The following is a 27,913-nucleotide window of genomic DNA, read 5'->3' as shown; positions in this document are numbered from 1 at the left end:
GTTGAAGATAGATATTTTTGTTTTGCAAATTTGCCGTCATTTAACAGAAACCAAGATGGAGATTTCATTGCAATCTTTAGAAATTCCTCTTTCAGGTATATAATAAACGATCTTCGCACAAAATAATGTACGATACACAAGCGGTATGTTTTCTTTCAATTCTCGGAAATTAAAAAAGCTCAACTACGTTTCGCTTTTTCAAACTTTTCCTCGAACATGAAAACTTCAACATACCGCTCTTGTAACGCATATTACTATTGTCAAATGTCATTGAATTCTGAAAATAAATTTTCATCTCATATTTTTAATTTAAGCAAAACTGCTCTCAAATTTTACACCTCTAGTTAGTTAATTTTAAATCCGTTTTATAATCTTCAGGAATTTTTTGACTTTGTCTATACATTTTGTTTTTAGACATGTAATTTAAACTATTAAACTATTTTCATTTTATACAGTGTCAGCTCTTGTTATGTTATTATTTTCTGTAATACGTTAATATTGTTCTTTAACTTTGTGTTAAATTTCACTATTTGTGTACTTTGTGACCTGGTAGAATGTAGGAGAAGGCCCAACAGCCTTAATTCTGCCAGTATAAATAAATAAATAAATAAATAAATAAATAAATAAATAAATAAATAAATAAATAAATAAATAAATAAATAAATAAGTGAATGAAGAAATGAATAAATAAATAAATAAATAAATAAATAAATAAATAAATAAATAAGTGAATAAAGAAATAAATGAAGAAATGAATGAATAAATAATTAAATAAATAAATAAGTGAATGAAGAAATGAATGAATAAATAAATAAATAAATAAATAAATAAATAATTAAATAAATAATTAAATAAATAAATAAATAAGTGAATAAGCAAATAAGTGAATAAGTGAATGAATGAATGAAAAAATGAAGAAATGAAGAAATAAATAAATAAATAAATGAATAAATAAATAAATAAATAAATAAATAAATAAATAAATAAATAAATAAATAAATAAATAAATAAATAAATAAATAAAATAAATAAATAAGTGAATAAGCAAATAAGTGAATAAGTGAATGAATGAATGAAGAAATGAATAAATAAATAAATAAATAAATAAATAAATAAATAAATATGTAAATAAAAATAATAATAAATAAATAATAAATAAATAAATAACTATATAAATAAGTAAATAAATAAATAATAACTAAATAATAAATAAATAAATAATAAATAAATAATTAAATAAATAAATAAATAATAAATAAATAACTAACTAAATAAATAACTAAATAAATAAGTAACTAAATAACTAAGTAACTAAATAACTAAATAATTAAATAAACGAATGAATAAATAAATACATAAACGAATGAATGAATAAATAAATAATTTTCCTACCTTAAGTTTGACACAATTATTATATTTTAGTATGAATGCGTAGAAATTTAGGCATTCACTCGTTTCGTTCTTTTAACTTGATTGCAAACTTGAGACAAATAACTATGTAAAGTCATGTCGAATAGACCATAAAACTAAGAAAAACACTATCAGTAACCAAAATTTACAACAGATGTTCAAAATGAGAACCATTCACAGCCAAACTACGTCCCAGTCGGAAACAGTCCATTGTCTTTCTCACAGTTACATGACTGACCTGTTCCATCGCATGTATAAAATTCTTCCTTTCAGGTTTTAAATATTTCTTAGTTTTTCCTGATACACTTTGAGCCACAAGTAGCCCCAAAGGAAGAAATTTATATTACGTAAAATTTGATTAAAGTTTCGAATGTGTAAATCTTAACATAGGATGTCATTAAAAATATAAAGTTTACTGTCACACACTATATGTCTGAATAACTAACTTTTTTCGAACACTGGTATCGTACTTTATTGTTTATCTCTAACTTTGTATAAAACTTTTTTTATAAGATTAAAATTTAAGAAGTTATTAATAATATTCCATACTCAATGAACACTATATATAGATAGATAATCTTCTATCACATTTAAAATTTGGATTTCGTCATAATATGAGAACGCAGCATGCAATCAAGTCTGTCGATGATAAGGTTATAAAAACATTAGACGACGGTACCAAGTATCTACGTGTTTTCTTGGAGCTAAAGAAAGCGTTGGATATCGTTAATCACAAGATAATTTTAGGGCCGATCTCACCAAATTTATTTATCTTTAATTGTTACTTAACTTACTTACTGGCTTATAAGGAACCCGGAGGTTCATTGCCGCCCTCACATAAGCCCGCCATTGGTCCCTATCCTGAGCAAGATTAATCCAGTCTCTATCATCATATCTCACCTCCCTCAAATCCATTTTAATATTATCTTCCCATCTACGTCTCGGCCTCCCTGAAGGTCTTTTTCCCTCCGACCTCCCAACTAACACTCTATATGCATTTCTGAATTCGCCCATACGTGCTACATGCCCTGCCCATCTCAAACGTCTGGATTTAATGTTCCTAATTATGTCAGGTGAAGAATACAATGCGTGCAGTTCTATGTTGTGTAACCTTCTCCATTCTCCTGTAACTTCATCTCTCTTAGCCCCAAATATTTTCCTAAGAACCTTATTCTCAAACACCCGTAATCTCTGTTCCTCTCTCGAAGTGAGAGTCCAAGTTTCACAATCATAAAGAACAACCGGTAATATAAATGTTTTATAAATTCTAACTTTCAGATTTTTTGACAGCAGACTGGATGATAAAAGCTTCTCAACCGAATAATAACAGGCATGTCCCATATTTATTCTGTGTTTAATTTCCTCCCGAGTATCATTTATATTTGTTACTGTTGCTCCCAGATATTTGAACTTCTCCACCTCTTCAAAAGATAAATCTCCAATTTTTATATTTCCATTTCGTACAATATTCTCGTCACGAGACATAATCATATACTTTGTCTTTTCGGGATTTACTTCCAAACCTATCTCTTTACTTGCTTCCAGTAAAATTCCCTTGTTTTCCCTAATCGTTTGTGGATTTTTTCCTAACATATTCACGTCATCCGCATAGACAAGCAGCTGATGTAACCCGTTAAAAAGTCTTTTTAAATGACACTCAAAGGAACAATGTATTTCACCAACAAAAATTGGGCTTTAAGCTCTCTAAGTTATATCTAAGTAGGTAAACAATGGTTCTCTTCTATATCGATAGAGCAGTGTAAATGCCAAGAATAAAGATGTTAAACTGAATCCCAGAAATTTAATAAATTCCCTCTCACTTATTTTTAGCTTTGGAAACAGTGCCGCAATTTTTTTAGGTTGAACATCAGTGGCGGCCGGTGAGGCATTCTGGTGGTGGTGCCAAAAATGAAAAAAAGATTGTATGCAAATTACCCTAGTGAAATTGATAATCGCAGCTCACGTTTACATTATGTTAAATAAAACACATTAATTAAAGCAGCTATTTTACCAGGTGTACAGTTAATAATGCATCTAGTAACAGTTACAATAACATTTCCGAAACTAATAACGAAATTTACAGATACAGATAATGCAAAACTTTCACAGTATTGTTAGTCAAATACAAATAACTTTTATAACTAGTAAAATTACTGGCAAAAACACACGGGAGAAACAGTGATATAGATAATAAACGAACACGTTTGCACTTTATTTAACAGGCCGATGAATCCAAGGCAGCGGCCTGAATAACACATGTTCATGTCCTGCACAGATCTCATGTATCATTAACAGAAGCATCAATACTAGCAATAGTGTAGCGATATTTAGTTGCTGCAAAATAAAACAAATATTACACAACATTAACAAACAGTTTTACATAATATGAAAAAATATTTATCGTTCTAAAAAGAGCTATGACTATCTCTGCATTTAATACAGTTAAATGGATAATACTTTACACATTCAAATCCAAGTTATGTGCTTTAGTTTTGAATTGGCAACATTACATTAACATTTGGCGCGGAACTTTAATTTGTGTTTTCGTGCAAGTCTGCTGTTGATGGTACCTGCCTAACGTCTCCAACAACCCTGCCATCTAGCGAAATTTCTGCATTACTGTGCTCTAGCGGGCGGAATATTAACTACGGAGTCAAATCGAATTCGGCTCAGTGTCTGCCATAAGAAATGCATATAAACTAGAATCAGTAGCCTTTTGTACAGTGTTATATGGACGTAGGCAGTGCCACACAGAAGTTCGTCGGAGGAACGTTCGGAGGAACGCTGCAAGAGAGCGTCCCGATCTGTGCGCGCGCTCGTTCAGATGAAATACGAATAAAATGTGTAGAAATAAACTATTACAACGGCTTTTTAGGATATTATTTTTGTTTCTTTCATTGGCGGTGCCATGGCACACTGGAACTACCCCAAAAGCCGCCCCTGTTGAACATTATGTGTATACACTTTTCTCAGAACTGAAACTACACTGGCTTTTGTGGTAGTCTAGGACATGATTTGTATGTTTAGCAGGTAAACAACAACTAGTTGACAACCTCCGAGTCCGGTCGGGAATGAAGCACTGTACACTAATACGTTTGTAATTCTGTGCTCCTGAATGCCTGCTATGACGTTTTGAGCGATGTGTGATTGCTGTCGTAGACATCGAATGACATCCAGTTCGACATCCAATTTTGTGCTGATGTAGATATGGCTTCTGGACTTCTAGATGAGTGATTGCGTTAATTGCACCACGGACTCTCCCCCAAAACCCCCTTCCCCAGCCCGCTTTCGATATTATTGTACTCTGTTGGTTTGTAGTATGTCATGATATTTTTATCTTCTCTGGGGAAAGACAAACAAAATCATGGGTCTACGAGTATAGCTTTGCAGAATTGACTATTGAGCAAGAAGATATATAAAATATTTTTAAATCAAAAGCCAGACTTGTGGAAATAATCTGTGGTAGCATATTTGTTATTTGTCGTACATAGGAGTACGTATTATGGTTTAGATTTTCTGTTACTATTTTTACCGTACTTGGAAGAAAATAGAATTAGAGGTTTTATTAAATCCGTTTAAGGCTCTGAGTCGGTGAAAATAAATAAAAAAAACATTAAAATGGATATCTTGTTTTAACTCTTAAAAATACAATAATGTTTCAGCTTTCTAAATCTGTACTTATTTTGGACCTATGACAATTTAAAGTCCTTCAGGACGAAATTAATGGGATCGGCGCTTACGTGGAGCTGGAGCCCTTATTTGACTTATTCTGTCGTTTTACGTTATATTAGTACATTATGCAACGAGCCTATAATGATAGTAATTAAGACGCGAGTATGTTTATAAAACGAGCGCAAGCGAGCGTCTTAATTACCATTATAGGCAAGTTTCATACGACTTTTTATGCTCGACCATATTTCTAACTTGAAATTATTCATAAGTATTCATGTTATTCTTATCTGACTGGGGAGCAGAACTGATCTTGTGCAATATCTCGTAAATTGTGAGATGTGCGCAGACGCGAAAGTATTGATTTTTTCCTAGAAAAAAATGTCATTAACCTTGATATAATCTAGATAGTAAAATAAAGATTAATCTTTATATAACCTTGAAATTAATTTAGACATTGAAAAACGAGATGACAAATTGAATTTATTTGAATATTATTTACAATTAACGCTAATTATTATAGTAACAGAACATAACCTTCTGCGACAGTATTGGATTTCCAGCCTCCGTGACGTTTCGCTAGTTGTCTTTCGATTGCATATCCGAGAATAATCGATACTTGCGCTTTCATATTGCTACAAAAGTGTTTTCTGATTGGTGGAACACCCGAACTTTAATGAATAAGTGTACTTTAATGAGGTCCATTAAAGGGCTGCTACCAGGTGTGTAATTACTACATTTCGGCATGGTCGAGCATAAATAAATTTTTAATTGTGTTCTAATTTCCTCGTTACGTTTTTATCTAAAAGTGTGTAACCCGCTACGGAAAGTAAGAATTTCATTTCGGCTGTCTTTATCTTTCTTCTATCTGATCTGTTATGTGCCCAGTTCTCCCAGGCGTACGTCAACATGGATACTGCTATTGGTTTGTAAAGTTTTAATTGAGTTGTTCTTAATGTTTTATTTTTCAAAGTTCTTCTTATTGTTCAGCACATATTATGGAATCTGTTTACTTTCATATTGATGTCATTCTTTTGGCAGTAAGATATATTGAATCGCAAATAGTTGAAATTTTAAAATCTTAATTTAATTATTTGAAATCCTAGTCATTCATCATGTCAAAGAAATCTGTTCTTACTGGATCTATTCTCCGACATCTTGAAATTAAATCACCATCCTTTTTCAAAAATCCTGTTCAACAGTCTTTCAACTATGAAGGATTTATACTCTTAAAATAACTTTAAGAAACTGAAGAGCCAAATATTGATCGATTAAGAATATATATATATATATATATATATATATATATATATATATATATATATATATATGCAGAGTGATTCATGAGAAGTTACTGCTACTGACGAAGCTTATTTTGGAAGACATTTTGAAGGTGGGGGGAAATGTCAAATAAACATGGTCCTATTCTCAATATTTTCAGAGTTACACCAAGTTGAAGTTGTTTATAAAATACTTTTTCTGTTTGGTTTTAAAGGTAAAATAATATAAATAATATGGAGAATCACCTATTCAGAAATATAATTTCTTTAATTGGCTAGTATTCTGTAGATAAAAATGTGTTGTTAATTCCTTAGTTGCTTTACATAGATTTTTTTCCTCACATTTTAACTAAAAATTACATTATTATTACACACTTATTACAACAATTGTTACACATGCACCACTTTTAGCGACTTGATGCTTTACAGTTAAATTTTGCATCCTTATGCACAGTCTTAAAAAGTCTGTAAAAGCATGATTTGTAACAATTGTTGTGATAAGTGCGTAAGGGTAATGTAATTTTGTAATTAAAAATCGAAAAAAATCTGCACGATACAACTATGGAATTCACAACAAATGCTTAAATTCAGAATACTGGCCAGTTAAAGAAATGATACTTCTGAATAGTTCATTTTCTATTTGTAATATTCTTTTATCCTTAAATCTAAAGAAAAAAGGTAGGCCTATTTTACAAACAACTTCAAATTAGTGTAACTCTAAAAATATTGAGCGTAGGATCCATGTTTGTACGAAATTTTTTTCTCCAAATGTCTTCGAAAATATGCTCCATAAGTGGCAGTAACTTCTCGTGAATCACCCTGTATTCTTGAACTCTTTATTTAATACTTAAATAAATTTAAATTATAATTAAAGTTAAGTGAGTTTAATAAAATCGGCCCTAACGTCCATAGCCTATTCTTAATTCTCCTCGTATAGTAGAACTGGTTTTATGATCTCTCAGGGCAGCGGTCATCAGAATACTGCACTCCCGGGCTAGCGTCTCTTACCCGCGGACAAGACACTGCCCTAGCGTGCATTCGTAGGAGTGGATCAGGACAGCACGTTTGCACATCCCCTTTTTATGTTAGGTTAGGTTCTTTTCAAACTGAAATGACGAGTGAAGATATTGTCACAATTAAAATTACTCTAACCTAACCTAACCTAACCTAACCTAACCTAACCTAACCTAACCTAACCTAACCTAACCTAACCGTTTAATATGCATATGTTTTTTTTAACAAAGCAGGGATATCCAGATTGTATATTTTTAATTCTTACATATTTTTCAAGATGGTCAGGAACACTGGAAATATAAGATAAAATACTTTCAAAGCTCCTTTTTATGTTAGGTTAGGTTAGGTTAGAGTAATTTTAACTGTGACAAAATCTTCACTCGTCATTTCAGTTTGAAAAGAACCTAATCTAACATAAGAAGGAGTGTGCAAACGTGCTGTCCTGATCCACTCCTGCATTCGTGGCTTCTGGCGGGTATGTTGGCTCTCTATCCCTTATGCACGACGGAGCATATTCCCTTACCCTCCATGCACTCTACTCATGTCAGCGAGTGCTGACGATCACTGTCTTAGGGGATATCCTGACATCTGTCTTAGAAAACGTATTTCAGCTGTTTCTGTTATTCTTCTATCTCCTCTATTCAGACTCCAATCTCGCTGCCATATGTCAATTCAATTTAATTCAATTTATTAAGCCATTAAACATACAGTGATAGGCTTCTTCACAAAAAACATACATTTGAAAATAAACATATAATTGAAAACAGTAATTAGAATGAAAACACAAATCATTTTGAAACTCTAAAATTAATGAAAACAATTCACTCTTGTGTAATAATTGTAACTAATCTAAATAACTTTATTTATTAAAAATAATTTCGTATGAATTCATGTTAAGAAACTCATCTACAGAGTAGAAAGGATTAATTAAAAGCCAATTATAAAATCTAGCTTTGAAACTATTGGTTGGTAACTTATAATATTGACTGGGAAGCTTATTATATAATTTCATCCCCATGACAGAAAAATTTGTACTAGTTTTATGTAATCTACAGTATGGAATATTAATTTGTTCACTATTTCTAATTTCATGATCATGTATATTGGCTATTAATGAGTAATTGTCTATATTTTGTCGAGTGTAAAGGACTAGGTCGTATATATATAAATTTATGACAGTTAATATCTGTGATTGTTTGAAAAGAGGTCGACAATGTTCAAGATAGTTTGATTGACATGGAATTCTAATGGCTTTCTTTTGCAAAATCAAGACACTCCCAATTTTGCTACCATTTCCCCCCAAAATTAAGTCATACCTAATTATCGACTGAAAGAACGAAAAGTAGGCACATCTTAAATAATTTTGAGAAACACAAGTCACTAATTTCTTTAATAAATATATAACTCTTGATAATTTTGTGCATATATATTCGACATGTTTTTCCCATGTTAAACTGGAGTCTATGAAAAGTTCTAGAAATTTGGTATAGTTTTGTATGATGTCCTTTTTTATTACATGATTTAGGGTAAAAGTTATGTTGATAGTCTTTTCTTGATTAAGCAAAAAACCATTAGATTCAAACCATAAAGCCATCTGTGATAGAATATCATTGCTTAGAGCATGTAATTCATACAGAGTAGAGCTAGAACATAAGAATGTAGTGTCATCAGCATACATAATTGTTATAGCTTTAATGAATTTAGGAAGGTCAATAGTGCAACTGCTAGTACTTAATAGAATTCTAATAATTATATCTTTACTTACTTTATTCCTTAGGGTACGTACACGTTGGAGCGACGATAAACGATAAAAGAAACGATCTAGCGACGCTTTGGTATTATCAAAGAATCAAGTGTTCATATCGGAGCAACGAGAACGCGGGAAGAGAACATTTTGATTTATCAGTAGAAGATATTCTATGCATCCACTTAATGAGAGAAGATATATAGAAAGTATCGGCTGCCAAGTTTAAGGTTAATATAACTTAAATACGTACAAAATTAAACCCGTTTCTCATCCCAAAGATAGTATAAATTCGTTGTTGTGATTGGTTCTTGTGATCACATAACATAGGACGAATAAATACACAACTGATCAATTTGCCAATATCTACAATAATTAATTTAATAAGCCGAAATAATAATAAATCGATTAATATTCGGATATATTGATAATCACCGGTATTTATACAGATTAATATTATCTTAATCAGAGATCATATGAACGACAAGAGCGAAGAAAATGGACCTTTGGTTTTTCATCGCTTTTATCTTGCATCTTCGCTTTTATCGTTACTCCAATATGCACACCTCAATAACAATGCATGCTTCAATTCTCTCTGATATAGCATCGCTGCTTCTTTTATCGTTTATCGTCGCTCCAATGTGTACGTATCCTAAGTGTTCTGTGTGTATTGCGATGATGATTATTATGGTGACGAATATTTACCCGAAATGTCTCATTGGCATCAAACTTTAATAATAAATCGGTCAAAATTATAGAACTACAAAGGCAGAGAGAGAGTAAGAGAGAAAGAGAGAGTAGAGAAGCGCAGGCAGGTATGCAGAGACAAGAGCTCAGGTACAAAGAATCAAATTGATGAGTACCGGGGCCTGGAATGTTGGTAACAGTGGACGCACATGCATGTGTGTTCTACATGGGTCACTGGAGAGTGAGATCATTTAAAAAACGGAAAAGGGTTGGATAATTTGTGAAAGACAGTTATTATGATTGATTATCCCCTGAATGTTTGCACTGTTATCTCCATTAGGTTTCGCCCCCATTCATTAGCAAATGACAAGAGAACGAGCTTCATAATTCGGACAGGAAAACGGAAATGTGTAATCTCTGCCCGTGCCCGCCCGATTTCATCTCCAATTGTTTTTATTCCGCAAATCTGAACAGACACAATTTTGTTAAGGACAAGCATTTCGGCATGCGGTGTAGTGCATTGTCGTCTGGAGTTTTGGGGAACTTAACCAGTTTCTGGTTTTTGATGCGAAGGATTCGATGATAACCATTTCAGCGACTTCCAAGTTTTGGAAATTTCTTACAAGCAGGAAGTGGACCGTGGATTGAAACAGACAAAAAATGTAAGGCGCAATATCAGGACTAAATGCCGGGGATAGCAGTTCGATTGCTCCCAATTTCTGGATATTTTCCATGTTTTTTCAATCGATATGAGCTTTCGCATTATCCTGATGTAAGATAATTCTATTTCGATTAACTAATGCCGGATACCTCTCTTTCAAAACTTCACGAACTCCGGAATATGTATGGTAAGACTTTCCTATGTTAAATTTCAACGTATCTCGTTTACATGTTTCGACCTATTTATGGGTCATCTTCATTGTTGGTCTTGGCGCCACTTGTTCTGTTTCCATAATACGTAAGAAAAAACATAATCACAAAAGACATAAGAATACAACACAAACACAAGAACACAAAAAATACATCACACTAACATACGAAAACAAAAACACACACAAAATTGCAACCTCATTCAAGAAATTAAATTACAACATCGCATACAGAACAAATAACACTCTACAAAAACATCTCAACACACAAACAACACAGACAAACAAATACAACCACACAGGCGTATACAAACTCAAATGTAACACCTGCAACAACTTCTACATAGGACAGACAGGCAGATCGTTTCAAACACGTTACAAAGAACAAATCACAGCCATAACAAAATTACAAAACACCTCCACATATGCAGAACACATCACAAATGTTAACCACACCCACAGAGACATCAACACAGACATGGAAATACTACACATCCAACCAAAAAGTCAGAAACTAAACACACTAGAACAATATGAAATATACAGACGCACAAAAACACACCCCAACGAAATTCTCAACACACAACTCAACTTCAAAACACACACACTCTTTGACTCTACACTATACCACAGGAACACACCCTCACAGGAAACAGAACAAGTGGCGCCAAGACCAACAACGACCACTTCTGAAGACGGCCCACAAATAGGTCGAAACATGTAGACGAGGTACGTTGAAATTTAACACAGGCAAGTCTTACCATACATATTCCGAAGTGATAGTGTTAAAAGTTGTGTAATCAAGATGTATATTCACGAACTCGTTCGTTCTGTTGAGAATAAAGATCCGAAGCGATTGCACGGCCGTTTAGAGCGAACTCCCTGTAATTCACAACTTCAAAATGCCATCACACATATAAAATTGCTTTGGGGCCGAACGATTTTGTTTGACGTTGACTGTAGCAAGCTGACGAGGATCGCGCTACTGCTTTGAGGTTTCAGGATTGCGGTAATATACACTTTTTTCATCACATTTGACAATTGTACTGATAAATATATCATTCATGGGATTAGCGATAAGCTGACGACAGATATCCACTCTACGTCCAGCTCATTCAGGTATCAATTCATGAGGTACAGATCTAATGTGTCTGAATGTGACGATGTATTATGTCTATTGAAGTACCAAGTCCTTCTGATTATGTACTGTATTTATTTAGTCATTAAAGATATCTGCTCAAAGAATTTGAGTGACCACAAGTGTCCTGAATACAATAAACATGTACAATGTAAAGTGATTTGAAACATTAAAGAAAAAATAAAGTTAATTTTTGAAGGCAAATATGTAAGTGGATTAATTGAAATAGAGATGATGATGATGTAATATTTGAAGAGAATCCTTGATAATATTTATAAGCATAGACATTACATAATCAAAAGGAATGTGAAGTTCCTTAACCAAAATGAATGAAACTTTGCACACACATTTACCTTAATATATTACAGAAATTGACGAAGAATTACATATGCATAACAGTGACTAATTATGCATTGAAAAAAGTATGAAATTTAAGAATATTAAATTCTTATGAGATGCAAACTTTTTTTAATTGGTATGACAGTTATATATTACTTGCCTGTTCGTTAATTGCCTTCTTATAAATCATTTTTGGAGTGTACAAAATTTGAAACAATGTTCTATGATATTTTCTGAGAAAATGGTGCATAAAAATTATTATATTTTTAAGATAAATTATTTTTAATTACGAAATGAAAATTTCAATATCATCAAAACTACACCTCCAATCTGCTTCATAGTTACACAGTATATGTACACATATGTCTAGAATATCTGTGAAAAATTTCGTTACAGTGGCTCAAGTGTATCCCAAATTATTGAAGTTTCAATGTAAATGTGAAAATTACACCCCTTCAGTCTTTAATCTCCCCTTAAGATAATTCTACTGCCAAACAGCAAACCAATGATAGACCATTATATAAGAGGTACTTTTGAGAAAGATGAGGCAGACAAGGTTCATATATAGACTTCTTCTCAATATCAACTTCGGTGGGTTGATTTAGGTTCCTTTCGAAACGGATAGTAGGGTCAAGAACAAGAGCCTGTTTTAAGCGTCCGTTAATAGCAATAATGTCTGCCCGTCTAAAAGAACCATCTGATGATACACAATGTACTTTCTCATGAATCTCCCAATTTAAAATTTTTAACTATGTCGCCAAAGCATGTTGTACACTATGATGTCTAGCATTGATCAGCAGCTCGCCTTTAGGGCATTGTCCAAGCACGCGTCCAAGTGTTTCAAGCTCACTACAGTCTGGAAAACGGCAGCGGGTTGTGTTTAGAGTTCTGCCCGGTATTGCGCGAACCGCCAAAATATTGCTTGATATTTTTAAAGTATTGGTCCATTCTGAGGAAGATAGACCCTTTCGATTGCTTACCCATGAGTTAGCCTTGGGGAGATCACTATAAACAATAACCCCTTTACCACGCAAGGTATGGTTTGTCCAAGTGTGGGATGCTTAATTTCTTAAGTGTTTACGACTTTTACGACCTGACCAGTTGATAGCATCAATAGTGGTGATATTCAATTTTGACAGAGCAGAAACTTTTTCGCTTACAAGGTCCCTAACATTGTGGAGATGGCAGTCATCAACAAGAAGAAGAGTATTACAGATATTTATGTGTTGCACGTAAGCTTCCCAAGATGCTCTTATTAACGAAAGACCACAATATTTTTTAGGGGAGTAGAGCATTCTGTCAGGGCAGTCATGAGGAAGACCAATAAGCTCTTTGCATGCTCCTCTGGTAACTTTATCTAAATTATTAAATAATTTGGTTTTTATTTGTACTTTTTTGTTTTGATTTTCTTCCAAATCTCGAAGTGTATTCTCAGTATCACAGAGATGATATACTTGTGTTTTTTATATATAAAATTGCAGTAAATGTAGAACTAAAACAAAGTATTTGAAAAAGTGTAGGCGATTCTATTAATGTGACCAGGTACTGTACACTGGAGAAATAATCTCAGAAGTAGCTATATTTTTTTAGGCAAGGGAATAATATATCTACGTCATAAAGCTTTACGTCACGAGTAATTAGGGTAATGTGATGAACCTTCGAGAATCGGGCAATACGCCTTCTGAATGGAAATGCGATTGTGTACCCCGAGGCTTGATTGATTCACTCGTATATATTTAGAATTTAACAAAAAGGGGATCTCATCTACTTGCCGGATCTATAGAATTAGCTTCAGTATAATGGAGGCGTCCAATATTTCAGTGTCAGTAGCCAATCTAACATCAAGCGGATATCACTCTATCACCAGAGGGCAACATGTAACAAGTCTAAGTTTGACAAATTTGAAAAGTACAAAACGAGCAGGACCAAGTTTGTGGAATTGCGGTAGAATGGCCCGCTGTACTCCGCCATCAATCAAACGCTCTCTCCCTCTTCCTAACACACAGTTTCGATTTTCGTTCGTCAGCTGTCACAGAAATGTGCAACTAACAACGCTCTCTGCCAGTAGGAACCTTAATTAGAATTCGAAACTTGCGAGAAACAAAAGTTCGTTCCTGCAGACTGGCTAGTATTCCCTGCCTTTGGCAACACGTTGCTCCGAGTCTTGATTCTTTACGTGCTTCCTGTTGTGCTGGGTGCATGCCATTCCAACGGACGTCAAGCAATTTCGCATACAATGCAGAGCTGCAGTCTAACCCTACGAAGGAATTTCACTTTACTAAATAATTTTCGAATCTTAAAGTTTTAGCTTTCACATTTTATTCTTAAACCTCGAAATTCCTCATTATGAATATGTATGTATTTATTTATTAGCAGCAATTGAGTATACTTCGGTGACACTGATATAATATTATATAATAACATTGCAATAATAATTACACTGTGAACAGTATAGGATGAAGATAAATGCAAATAAGACGAAGACCATGGTCATAGGAAGAAAAATACAGAAGATAACTTACGAATTCAAAATGAGGCAGTAGAGCAAATGGACAGCTTCAAATACTTGGGGTGTACTATAAGCAGTAACATGAGCTGCTGCCAGGTAGTCAAAAGGAGGATAGCAATGGCAAAGGAAGCTTTTAATAGAAAAAGGAGCATTTTCTGCTGACCTTGGAAAAATAACTAAGGAAGAGACTAGTGAAATGCTTTGTATGGGACAGAAACATGTATATTAAGCGAATAGAAGCATTTGAAATGCGGATATGGAGAAGAATGGAACGTGTGAAGTGGACAGACAAAATAAAAAATGAAGCTGTGTTGAAAAGAGTAGGTGAAGAAAGAATGATACTGAAACTCATCAGAAAGAGGAAAAGGAAGGTGACTGGCAGAGAAGAAACTACCTTCTGAAGGATGCACTAGAAGGAATACTGAACGGGAGAAGAGTTCGGGGTAGAAGAAGATATCAGATGATAGACAACATTAAGATAAGAAACGAAGAGGAAGGCAGAAAATAGGAAAGATTGGATAAAGCTGAGTTTGCAATGAAAGGTCTGCCCTTGGGCAGAACACTAAATGAATGAAATGAATAATTACAGTAATAAAGTAAGACAATTATGGCTTTAAAATAATGTGTAAAATTAAGTCTAACTGTAAATAAACAATTGCAATAAACCTAGTATTTATTAATAAAGACTAAACTATAAGTAATTACAAGTCACTTTAATTAATCACATGACACAACTTAAATAATTACATTGCACCTACATTACTATTAAATCTCAGCCTAATCTTTCAACCTTTCCTTAAATGTATTGATTTTGAGAGGACCACCCTGAAAGATTGCAGCAGGTAAGCTGTCCCAGTCTACTATTGTGCGGTTAACAAAGGAAAATTTCCCCACTTCTGTTCTCTGTTTTCTGCATTTAAACTTCATAATATGATCAGCCCTGCCTAAGTACGATGGTGCCACTAATCTAGCGCTGATGTCGGTTCATACTTTGTGTCCCATTTGTGCCTTACGGAAAATTATTCCATGACAATTATGGATCACGTATATATTATGAAGATTTATATTATTAGATTTAGTGAAAATTAAGGAATTAGAAAAACACTGACTAAATTGAAGAATAAAGATCCAGGTTCAAACAAGTACAGAATTTTATTGTCCAAATATTGAGTAAATAGAAGCTATGTTCAATATATCGATGGCCCAGAACCAGACTGTTCCAAGTCCATTTTACAGTTTTTTTTTTCAGGAGAGCTATTTTAAGCTCCTGACATTCAAAGCTTCATGAAACAATTTTGAATAGCTTCATAGCAACCTTATGGAGAGAAATATTTACAATTTTGTTCGATTCATATATGGAGACAAGTACTGGAACACAATGAAACACAGATTTCTTTCTTATGGAAGATTGGACTTAGAACAGTCTGGTTCTCAGCCATCGATATGCTGGAGAAAAGTTAAAACTTCTCAGAGATGGCTTGAAGAATTAATGAAGGAAGTTTTAAACTTTTTCCAAAATAAAAAGTAGAAAATTATAAATATCTTTCCAATGTGTTAGTAATAGCAGAACGTTCCAAGTGGTCAGACTAAAACAAACATACTCAAACCGACTAAAACGATCAACGAATAAACGAACTGAAATTTGTCAATCAATAACAAAAATAAAACTAAACAACTAAAAGAATTGAGCGAATCAAATATCTACCTAATCGATCAAAACAAATTAACAAACTAAAATAACCATTCATAACCAACTAATGCGAACCAACCTTTGAACCAATCACAGAAGTAAAACTAAGCTGTCAACAAACGGAGAGGAACCAACGAATCAACAAACCAATAGAAACTATGAACGAATAAAGAAGTGAAATAAAGAAATAGGAAAGTTAGTTAACAAGGTAAAGAATTGCAAATATTTTTTTTTACTTGTTTTTCGTGAATAATTATACATAGATTACAAGAGTATTTTTGTTAAATAAATGTGTTTATTGAAATCGTGGCGCCATTATGACCAATAATACACTTTTCATTTTAAACGCTGTTTATCGAAACCTACAGTTTACAAGTTATTAGTACTTATTGGTACACTTCGCGAGAAGAGGCCGGGTATGGCCAAGAAGGAAGTATTGTTTGATTCACAACAGTGCACCTACTCACGCATCTGCAATCGCAGTTGTTAAACTACACGAACCACGAAAATGAATTAGAACTAACGAACCAATTTACCAACCGACAAACCAACCACCAAAGTAAAATCGAGTTGTCAACAAGCAGATTTAAACCAAAATCTCAACAATGCGACTAAAACCATAAGCGTGTAAACCAACTGAATTCAACTAACCAAAAAACGAAACAAAGCCAAGCAACTACAGTAAACGAACCAATCAAACATGTTTAAGGGATCAAAACAAATAAATCTGAATTAATCAGTCAAAAACCATACAAAAACGAACAGAAACCAGCAAACTAAAGCAGACCAACCGGGATATCGAGCAACCAAGAACCGATCAACGAACCACTCAATCAACCAGCCAACATTTATGTTTCAAATGTTTGCTTCTTGTTTGTAACAAGCAGGTTGAAACAAAAATCTCAACAATGCAACTAAAACCATCAGCGTTCAAATCAATTGAATTCAATTAACCAAAAAACGAAATATAAAGAAGCAACTAAAGTAAACGAATTAATCAAAAATAATTAAGTGATCGAAAGAAATAAATCGGAAATAATCAAAACCAAACAAAAACGAACAGAAGTCAACAAACTAAAGCAGACCAACCGAGATATCGAGCAACTAACAAACCGATCAACGGACCACTCAATCAACCAGCCAACATTAAATGTTCAAATGTTTGTTTCTTGTTTGTCAACAAGCAGATTGAAACCAAAATCTCAAGAATGCTACTAAAACCATCAGCTTGTAAACCAATTAAATTCAACTAACTAAAGAACGAAATAAAGTAAACGAACCTATCAAACGTAATTAAGTGATTAAAACAAATAAATCGGAATCAGTCAATCAAACAATCACTCACTCAATCAATCAACCAATCAATCAATCAATCAATCAAACAAAACGAAAACGAACAGAAGTCAACAAACTAAAGCAGACCAACCGAGAAACCGAGCAACCAACAAACCGAGCAACGGACCAAACATTGAATCAATCAGCTAACATTTACATTTCAAAGGTTTGCCTCTTATCTTGGAGTGTTTACAACAAAACGAAAGGGAAGCGAATTATGTTGAAAATTATTGTGTGGACTTGAATTTGCTGAGGGCGTGAATATTAATATCACAGAGAATCTCATTGAAAACTCCATTCCCATATTAGCAACTGCTGGTGTTTCATTCGATACAAAGGCGTGACCTAATTTTGCTAAAAATATCGCAAATAAAAATACAAAAGACCGGACAAAGATAATTAAAAATCATGTGGAAGAATTGCAGCCGCATCTGTACAGTTATATTTCAACCCCATTTTTATTCGTATTGCCCAAGGCGTGCAAGTTAATAAATAAATTAAACCATGAATTTTACTGCTTTGTGGTCGCTTTCTTCTATTAATTCAGTGTTTTGCCTATTGGCCTCTCCTTCTGTGAATGCAGAATATATACATATTAACAAAGTTGTTTCAATTATATCTTTATTAGATGTTAAGCAATACTTTTTATTTAGTTTTAGTTCGAATGAAACTGAGGAGCATCGTTTCAAAACGTGTTATGTTCCCGAATTCTAATTTTACAGGAAACAATAAAAACGTTTTTCTCTTAAAGTGTTTTGAATATGCCATCGTGTTAATATAGACATTTATAACTAATACTGATAAAATCTGAAATGCGAAGCAATTTGATTTTTAATTTGTTACTTAATACGTTTTGAAACGACACAAAGAATTTAATACGTTTTGATCCAACACCTTTTGTTTCTTACACAATGCTGTTTCATTTATTTATCTTTTTCACAGAGATGTCATTTATTATTTGTTATAAAGTAACAGAAATGGTTATTTGAGATTAAATATTCTGTGTTCCGTATTTATTATCAACGAAATAGGCCTATCATAAATTATACTAGGGCACTAATAAAATTGAAGCTACATTGTTTTTTTTATTACTCTTTAGTCTAAAATGAATACACATAAGTAATATGAAAATACAGTCTTTTAAAACCTGATTCTTTATGAAGATGTTCACCATGTTCGTTATTTTCAGTAGAAGATCCTGTATCATTACTGAGGCAGAAACATAGAACCCCACGTCATCCAGTTCTTCCCAGCTATCTTCAAATCTCACTTTCAGCAAAGTATCCACATCGTTCTTCTTAGCATCAGTAAGATTTGTGGCTCTGTTATTCTTCTTACTCTTCGTTTTATAATACGAGTGCCTACTTTGAAAGGATCATCATATCTAAATGTGGGTTCCATTTTCAAAGTAACCTCTGATTTTCCATTTTTATAGATCCTTTTAGCGTAACCCTTTTAATATCCTTGATTTAATGTTTCTGGTTAAAAACCAATCGTTTATTTCTAACAGGGCAGTGGAGATTTCTGTCAGTGCAACAGGGATTGGATTTTGACCTCTTATAATGTGCAAATGAAGTTTTTTTTATAGCCCTTAATAACAGACGTGCGTAATTTGTGCCATAACATAGATGTGCGGTCTCCAATACCGCTATTGCATTAGTATTGTTGTGGGCACAAGAATAAAGCAATAGGTATGAAATAACATGGGTCTTGTCTTTTACATCCCTTCGCTTAATTTAAAAGCAGAGATGTGATATATGCAATATGTTATTTAAAAAATCATAAATGCTCAATGTCGTAACAACGTCTGCTTGGAAATACATGAGTGCAAGTATGGACGTTCTATCAAAACTCAGTATGTATGAATATTAAGTTTTGAATTAAATTAGCGGAATAATACACATTTCATGATTCAATGAAATGAAAACTGAAATAATAAGTGTTTAAAGTAAAACAAAAAATAGAAATAGTCAAATCATTATCTACTTATATATATTTCTAAATTATAGACATCAGCTCAAAGAATTTGAGTGAACACAAGGGTCCTGAATACAATAAACACGTACAATATAATGTGATGTGATACATTAAAGAAAAAAAGAAAGTTAATTGTTGAAGGCAAATATAAGACAAGTGGATTAATTGAAATAGAGATGATGATGTAATATTTGAAGAGAATCCTTGATAATACTTACAGTATAAGAATAGACATTGCATAATCAAAAGGAATGTGAAGTTCCTTAAGATAATTCCATTTGAATTTTGTAATTGAACATCTACTGCCAAACAGCAAACCAATGACAGACCATTGTTTAAGAGGGACATTGTACTTTTGAGAAAGATAAGGCAGACAAGGTTCATATATGGACTTCTTCTCAATATCAACTTCGGTGGCCTCATTTATGTTTCTTTCGAAACGGATAGTAGGGTCAAGAACAAGAGCCAGTTCTAAGCGTCCGTTAATAGCAATAATGTCTGCCCGTCTAAAAGAACTATCTGATGATACACAATGCACTTCCTCATGAATCTCCCAATTTAAAGTTTTTAACGATATCGCCAAAGCATGTCGTACACGATGATGTCTAGCATTGATCAGCAGCTCGCCTTTAGGGCATTGTCCAAGCACGTGTCCAATACACTTTCAATAAGCAATCATTGTTGATCACTCTCAAGGACGAAATCTAGCGTCGTGCATTACAGGCGTTATGTTCGGTTCAAGTTTGTCGAGTATGGTAAAGTTCGATATTCGTGCCTATGTTGCTCTGCAGGAGGCCTGTCGTCTTGACGCGTAATATTTTCATACCATTCCATATAGAGCGCAGTGATGGCCTTCTGTTTTCGTGTTATAACATGCGCTGTTCACTTATTATTTGGTGTTCTGTGGTCAAGATTGCAGCGGATAGTTGGCTTTGGTTGGTTAAAACTCAATACATTCTTGCACTCCATTGGTGCATTGGTACAAGAGCGAAATAGACGATAAAATCAAATACCTTGCTATAATAATACCGGACAGCTGTATACTAGCAGCATTGGCGTGAGTGCGAAAAATCGCGGACCTGACATCTAGCGCAGAGGGATGGAATTACGTCCACATATACAAATATTACATAGCGAGATTCGGACTATTGTTTAAAACGTGAGTTACTAATGTGGAATTACATATGAAACACTTAAGAAATGTTGAATAATATTTAATGTAAAATTATTATCTTATATCAAAGCTGCATATTATGAGAAATATTGCATACTTCATATTACTTTCCGTAATTAATTGTTACATATTTTTTCTTTGGTTTACCGAGACAAAATCAATCTGATATTAGAATGAATTTATAATAATGTTTTATATACGCATTGCTGACAACTGCAAAGATAAAATTGATAGTAATCTGATGCTTGTAATAATTAGTAAAGGCATGTGGACAACAATAAAACTCAATGTGATAAAACCTTAAAATCAAATACATTTTAACTTCTATTTATTTCTTAGGTCTAAATAAAAAAACTAATTTGTATTTTTCTATCAACACAAAGACGAAGGAATTAGGCCTACTAAAGAATGTTGTTGACTTACGTTTTATGAACTGTCGGAAATCGAAAGTACGATTTGGAGCAATTTGTAATGCTGCAATTGTCACAATTATAAACAGCACATATACTGTACACCCTGACATTTTAACACTAGTACTAATTCATAAAACTATTAACAAATTAACTAGCCCAGCAAAAATATACATTGCAGTTGATTACAGCTTGTTTCGCGAGTATCTCCATACCGGCAGGTAGGTAGCAGCACCATCGTCTTTCTCACGTAAAACTGCTATACTTGTTTTTTTTTTTTTTAAGACGGGACATGACAGTTAAGCGGCCGAGCTTGGAACTACAGTGCCATGTTGCCAATATGGACTACCACGCTGCCAGCTGATCGAAGCTAGCAATTGTCGTTAAGATGGCTGACGTTAAAACATTCATTTACAATTTACGTGAAGGTAAGAAAACAATACTAAAATCGACAGAGGTCCAAAGACGAAACGAACCAATGCTAACATTGTGTGCACAATAAATGTCGCCAAGAGAGCTATAAGCCCTCACCATGTGGGGACTGTAAGTTTGGCAACTCAACGGTTGTTGCCATAGCAACAGGCCTACCACGCTATGTGACATTCAGTTGTTTTTCCGATCGCAACGCTCCTGTCATGTCCCACCTTTCAAAAAAACAAGTATAGCTGTCCGGTATTATTATAGTAAGGTATTTGATAAAATTATCCTGTATGGATTCTAGTAGCCGCTTATTGTGTGTCTAATCAACAGCTATAGGATGTGATCCGGCAGACAGTGGAATAGTCACTTGAGTTCAAGAGAGATGAAGATAAAAAATATCATTATGCCAGTCTAACATGGTTGGAAAAAAATTGTGCGCTTAAAGTCTGGATAGCTAGTTATTTAGTATTCTTTCAACTCGCCATTTAAAAATATGACTGTTAAAAATCCGCGAATGCAGTGAGAATGAAATTATGACATTTCCATTAAAACATTGTCGGATTTTTATTTCGGTTATTTACATATGAATGTTTAGTTTATTTTATAACTGTCAAAACAATTGGCTCTATGCAACTTTTTTTACATACAGAGAGCTCGACTGTTTTATAACCGTCATATTCCTATCGATGTTTTATAGAATAAATATCTGTAAAATAAGAGAGACAAAACCGCTATCATTTCCATGAAGGTGATTACTTCTTTCGTTCCTCGTGGCATTTCCGCAATGTACATCACATTCTTCAAATTCCACTACTTATGTTTTCAGACTTGTAAACAGTTTTCGAAACTGCAATGCAATATTCTGCAAATGCTATAGAAAAATATTGCTTTTACTGTATTATTCTTTTGTGCGACTTTAAATCATACGCACCCGCATTCGATATCCGTTGGAAGAAAGCAGAAATTTTTCAACTTCTCCTACGGACAGTGTTGCCATATTTGGCGATAAGTCGCTAAATCCAGGGAATTTTGTAAACTACGATTAGCGACTTTTCTGCTGATTTTTATATTCTTCCACTTTTTCCTTTCTTTTAAGTTAAAACATTCAACTGAAGTCATGCACTTCTTAGTTTTAGAAGAGGCATGGGTGCATGACCGAGTCGTCTAATGATTCATACGTGAAAGCCCTGATCTCATATATTTGTGATCAGTGATCAGGGGTGAAAGATGCTGATTCAATGATTCTCACGGGTTAGGTCTCTCTCTCAATGCTACTGTTCCAACAACGATAAACGGTGGCAACTTTGATTGACACGTCACATGTCGCGAGCTCCAGCTAATTCTTGGTTCTTCCCCGCAACGTGGAGATTTTCCACTCCGAACCGACCCGAGGCAATAGAGTTTTGGAATTTTGTGCCTACAGTTCGTGTGAAGCAAATGAGACTGTAGTTCTTGCTGGTTTTAATATATATTAATATATACGATTTAAAAAGTGTTAGATTTCACAAAAAAAATTGTGAACAAACGCTTGGGTGATAATTTCCACACTTACAATTTGCCAGAAAGTGTAGCGTCAATGATTGGATCAAGTGCAGTGTATTCACAATCAGCTGCTCCTACAACTTCCACCTCAACATCACAGCCGTCAACAACACAACCAGACTCCGTAGAAGAGGATGACGACGAGGAAATTATATTTATCTCCTCATAAGATGTACGTTTTTTTATATTTATTTAATGATATTTATTATTAAATTTTAGCTACATTTCTGGGGATTTTTTAAACAAACTTTGGAGAGATTTAGCTACTTTTTGTTGAAAAGTTAGCGAGATTGTAGGGCGATATGTTGGCAACAGTGCCTACGGATTGATACATCATTCTAGAATCCATTTACTGAAAGTAGACTGTACCCAATTAAAAAAAAAAACGTTTTTCTTGTTCATGAAAATTAAATTTCCGATTCTTTCAAAGGTAAACCTGCGAATTCGAAATGAGGCAGTGGGACAAGACGTGGATATCTTCAAATACTCGTAATTGAGGTGTACTATAAGCAGTAACATGAGCTACTGTCAGGAAGTGAAAAGAAGACAATGGCAAAGGAAGCTTTTAATAGAAAAAGGAGCAATGGCAAAGGAAGCTTTTAATAGAAAAAGGAGCTTCTTTGCGGACCTCTGGAAAAAAAAACTAAGGAAGAGACTACTGAAGTGCTTTGTGTGGAGTGTGGTATTGTATGGTGCAGAAACGCAGACATTACGACAAAGTGAAAAGAAACGACTATAAGCATTTGAAATGTGGATATGGGGAAAGAAACCGATCCTGTTGATTAGAATCTAGAGTTACACAGCAAACTACTGTCTTGTTGTAAGTTGTATTATTGAAAAGTATCTTTGCACGCAACCAAAATATCGGTTATTATTCTCCATTGATTTGCCGTTCAATACTTGTATAGGGACCGCTTGGAATTAGGGTTGCACAGAGCTCGTTTAATATTCTGATGAACTTAACGTAATTCTAATCAATTCTCGTGCATCAAGTCCCGAGTGGGGCATTTCCGATCATTCTGCGTTGCAACTATTATTCAGGCAAAGCGGATTCGAATGAAACGAGGCGTCCGCGAGAGGGAGGGAAGAAAATACGAAAGGGGACAGACAGCGTGTTTGTTTGATGTTTCGCTCCATTGTTTTGATAAATCATATTATTAATCACAAATGAAATCATTATTACTCGATTCGGATGAGCTTTATGAGACTAAACAAATGACAGTTTTTAATTTCATTTTTGTTATGAGGATTAGTTTTATAAAATAAAGAAGAAATAGCTTTCATTAAAGTGGACGTACCATCGGCTGAAAATTTTACTCTGCTATACGTTAACCACTTTAATTTTTAAATTTTGACAAGTGACGTTCCTATTCGGGCCACACTAAGTGTAACAAAATGGAAGGATTTTGTGAGACGCAAATTAGGCTACGGTTGCTGTGGAAATGTTTACGTTAAATCCAGAAAATTAATGATTGTCGCAAAAATGCACAAATTAAAATTTATATTTGTGCAAATTTCGAAAATCTTGTGCAATATTATAAGGTAAATAATTATGCAGAGAAATAAAATTAATGAAGGACGCAGAAACAAAAAAGTTATGTGATTTGTTTCTTGGAGTTGTATCACTTTCAATCCATCTTACCATACTCCAGATATACTTACGTAAGTAAATCATTAGACATAGGTGTGTTTAGAATTAATTACCGCTGTATTTACCTGGGAGCAACAGTAACAAATATCAATTATACTCGGGAGGAAAGCAAACACAGAATAAATATGGGAAATGCCTGTTATTATTCGGTTGAGAAGCTTTTATCATTCAATCTGTTGTCAAAAAATCTGAAAGTTAGAATTTATAAAACAGTTATATTACCGGTTGTTCTATATGGTTGTGAAACTTGGACTCTCACTTTGAGAGAGGAACATAGGTTAAGGGTGTTTAAGAATAAGGTGCTTAGGAAAATATTTGGGGCTAAGAGGGATGAAGTTACAGGAGAATGGATTAAGTTACACAACACAGAACTGCACGCATTGTATTCTTCACCTGACATAATTAGGAACATTAAATCCAGACGTTTGAGGTGGGCATGGCATGTAGCACGTATGGGCGAATCCAGAAATGCAAATAGAGTGTTAGTTGGGATACCGGAGAGAAAAAACCTTTGGGGAGGCCGAGACGTAGATGGGAAGATAATATTAAAATGGATTTGAGGGAGGTGGGATATGATGATAGAGACTGAATTAATCTAGCTCAGGATAGGGACCAATGGCGGGCTTAAGTGAGGGCGGCAATAAACCTCCGGGTTCCTTAAGTAAGTAAGTAAGTAAGTAAGTAAGTAAGTAAGTAAGTAGTAAGTAAGTAAGTAGGTAAGTATTTACATCACATTAAAATAAGTTATTTTATGGTAGCTATCCTAAACATTGAAATGCTTTAAGAGTAGGCCCTTCAAGATTTATTGTTAACAGAGTGGTAACTATTTTTACTGAAAGGCGGTTTCTAATTCCAGTTTGTACAAGATTCATGCAAAAAATTCTCGCTCACAATTTACAGTATGCTTTGGAATTATATAAATCAATTATAAGAAATTGTTCACTTAACTTACATGAATTGCACCAACTCTTTGAAATCCATTCCTGAACATCTATTATTCAATACCTTTTCGAACATTGCCCATTCCATTAGCATTTCATTTAAATTCAGATTCTCCAGAAATAATTAGTTCATACACATCTCTAATATCATTTTCTCCATTACAGTCTTCATTTCTGAAATCTAATGTGGTTGTTGCATTTTTACACATTTACATTGAAAGTTTGCTGCATTTTTAGAAGTCGAGTAGCAAAATGCGACAAATGCGACTGTGTCTTAAACCCTGGATCCGATAAATTGAACAATGTGAACGAGTCCATTTCTGTACAGAAGCAAAGTCGGCATTTATACATAACCTATTTGGAATAGTTTATTATAAACTATGAAACTTACATTATATATATAAAAAATAATGTTGCAACCTTCTTGTTGCTAATCTCATTCAGTATTTGTTTGTAGATGTGATACGCTGCTACATGGTTGGGAACTATGAGTCTGCTTAGCGCACTGACGCTTCTTTCTGCCTCACAACTGGATGACGGACACATCAGTAAAAGCCGGACAAGATATCCCACATTTCTGAATGGACACCAGCTGACTCTTTCAACATTAACTTCAAAGTTTCTAGAATAATTTAAGCAGAAAATCTTTTTCTTTTGTTGGAACATCTGTATTTACACTCTTAATTTTCTCTTTTTATGAAGACTTTTCTGGAAGGACTTGTTTCTTTATACCACGCTGATTGAAAAATCGATTTTGAAGTCCTACCACAGCTGTGTCTAATATTTCGAAGTATTGTTGTTGAGTCCACACCTGTGGAGTAACGGTTAGCACGTCTGGCCACGAAAACCAGGTGGCCCGGGTTCGATTCCCGGTGGGGGCAAGTTACCTGGTTGAGGTTTTTTCCGGGGTTTTCCCTCAACCCAATATGAGCAAATGCTGGGTAACTTTCGGTGCTGGACCCCGGACTCATTTCACCGGCATTATCACCTTCATCTCATTCAGACGCTAAATAACCAAAGCTGTTGATAAAGCGTCCTAAAATAACCTACTATTGTTGTTGATAGTATTCTTCATACGTTTGATATGCATATGATATGGTGGCTTCTTATCAACATAACTTTTAGCCTAAATTATCAAATAAATAAGGAAAACAGTCTCAACTATACAAAATTTCTAGGACTTTTTAAAGACTCTAGTTTAACACGGGATAACAACATAGAATACATATGCACGAAGCTATAAAGAATTTTATATTTTTTAAAGAAATTGCGTTTCTCAAAATTGTTTAAGATTGCCTTCCTTTCTTTCTTTCATTCGATAACCCGGTATGCCCTAATTTTCTGGGGAAATGGAACCAAAATTGAAAGTGCTTTGATTTTGCAAAATAATGCCATTAGAATTTTATGTAAATCAAACTATCTGAAACATTGTCGGCCACTTTTCAGACAATCACAGATTTTAACAATCATAAATTTGTATATATACGATCTAGTACTTTACACTCGACAAAATATCGACAATTACTCATTAGTGGCCAATATACATGATCATGAAATTAGAAATAGTGAACAAATTAATATTCCATATTGTAGATTACACAAGAGCAACACAAACTTTTCAGTTATGGGAATGAAATAATATAATAAGCTCCCCAGTCAATACTATAAATTACCAATCAATAGCTTCAAAACCAGATTTTAGAATTGGTTATTAAATAATCCTTTTTATTCTGTTTTGTGAGTTTTTCAACACAAACTTGTATTAAATTGTTTTTTAATAAATACGTTTAATTGCAACTAGTTACAATTGATACATGAAAGGTGAACTGTTTTCTTTAATTTAAAAGTTTCTAATTATTTCATGTTTTCGTTGTATTATTTAATTTTACTGTTTTTTATTAGTGTTTTTTTTTCAAATGTATTAGTATATGTTTTTCAAAGTATTCTGACGAAGCCTAAAACTGTATGTCTAATGACCAAAATAAATTGAATTGAATTAAATTATGCCTTGGACGTGTTAACGGTTCCAAACCAAGATCCTTAGTCTTCTAATGCAATCTTTTAAAATAGACTGAAAGCTTTTCATTAGACCTAAGTCCGTTTAAACCATCAAC

Source organism: Periplaneta americana, chromosome 3, assembly GCF_040183065.1.
Source record: "Periplaneta americana isolate PAMFEO1 chromosome 3, P.americana_PAMFEO1_priV1, whole genome shotgun sequence".
NCBI classification, from domain to species: domain Eukaryota; kingdom Metazoa; phylum Arthropoda; class Insecta; order Blattodea; family Blattidae; genus Periplaneta; species Periplaneta americana.
This window is presented reverse-complemented; position numbering follows the sequence as displayed.